The sequence below is a fragment of the Emys orbicularis genome, chromosome 1 (genome assembly GCF_028017835.1).
Source record: "Emys orbicularis isolate rEmyOrb1 chromosome 1, rEmyOrb1.hap1, whole genome shotgun sequence".
Classification (NCBI taxonomy): Eukaryota; Metazoa; Chordata; order Testudines; family Emydidae; genus Emys; species Emys orbicularis.
Genome location: NC_088683.1, coordinates 211,520,925 through 211,522,621, shown reverse-complemented (window position 1 = coordinate 211,522,621; position 1,697 = coordinate 211,520,925).

Below are 1,697 nucleotides of genomic sequence, written 5' to 3'. Positions count from 1 at the left end.
ATTATGGTGCTGCTGGCCACAGGCTAAGGCTGTGCTATACCATGGCACCAAGTGATTTCTCAAAGAACTTGCCACAGTTCTATGGCTTGGAAATTCTCTGGCTGAGCTCACATGACCTAGCCAAGATCTTTCGCCCACCTCTTCCTTGACATTTTGTAGCCTGCCTTACGCTATTGAATTGCATTAAACTCTTACTTGCATTGCTAATTGGAAATCAGTTTACTACTGATCCTAGAGTTACCTTCACTGGTAACAATTAAATTTTTTCTGATAAAACTACATACAAGATTTTGTTCCTCTTTTTAAATGCATTGTTCCCTGAATACAGGATGGCAAGGCAGTTCCCCCTTCACTAGAGAAATTCTTGCTGCTGATGGTGGGGGGCAAACATATTTAATCTGTTGTCTAATTATCAAGTAAAGTCACAGACTGAAATTTTTTTAGATAGAAAGGGGTTAAAGAAAAACTGTTGGAAACAGATTGCTAATCAGCCTTATGGGTCTAGGCGAACAGTACTTTCTCCTTACTGGAACACAGCCATGGTGTAGAAATAGACTGAAGTCATAGAAGAGGGCTGCAACAATTGCTTTTACTGTATATTAAAACATTTCTGCTGTGATAACATCTGGGCCTACAGCTAAATTTGCCTTCAGATTATTTAAAAATGTTTCCACTTCTTAAGAGTGAAAGGTGCATTTACTATTTTGTGTCAGGAGTGATAATGGGAAAGAGAATTCAATGTCATGGGTCTGATTTTCACCAGATCAGGCATGTAACTGAACATGCAAAAATGGGAGTATATTTGCATGTGTAATTTATGCCTATAATACCCTATTTTAATCTACAGTCATAATAATCTGCACACACAATTGATGCTCGGAGCAGCTTACAAACTGGGGGGTGGCAGCAATGCTTAGGCAGCTTTGCAAATGCCAGCTGGTGAAAACGTAGGCACATACGGGCTTAGGGGTGGCAGCTGAGTTTTGAGACCATCAGTAGTGCCTAAATCAGGTGGATGTAGACACTTACTTATCTGTGGCCCTAATTCTATATGTGCTTCATTTCCCCTTCGGTAGAATTGAGATGATAATACTTCCTCACCGCGCAGGGGTGTTATAAGGGCAAGTTAATCATCTATCAACACAACTCTGAAGGTACAGATTATTAACAAAGGACAACCCCTTTTTGCCAGTTTGTCTTCAAACTTTAGCCTTGAGTTAAACCATAATTTCTAAGGAAAAGAGATTTTTCAATGCAAACATGAGGATTTAACTAAATGGAGATTTACTTGAAGCCAGATGGTGTCTGCCTTCAACAGAGTTGCAAGTGAAATACAAGTATTTTGACTGTTTTGAAAATTGTACTGGGACTGTATTCGGGGGAAAAGTGAAAAATACACATTAGTTGAATCAGATCTGAGGGCTTTTCTGTCTTTAAAAAAAAGTATTTGTTAGAAAGAGGACTATGTTAATGCAAACATAGGTGCCTTTTAGTTTGCGCTAGCAGTGTACCCACAGGGCAGTTAGACGGCAAGTCTTTGGTGTGCTCTGCAATTCACACCTGTGTGGTCTGCACTATGGTGCAGTGTAGACACTGCTTTACATGCCAATTACCATCTCTCAAACCAGCAAAGATTAAAAATTGTGCTATGCAATTGGGAGTTAGAGAAATGAAGACATAAAAGAAATGGGAGCTTT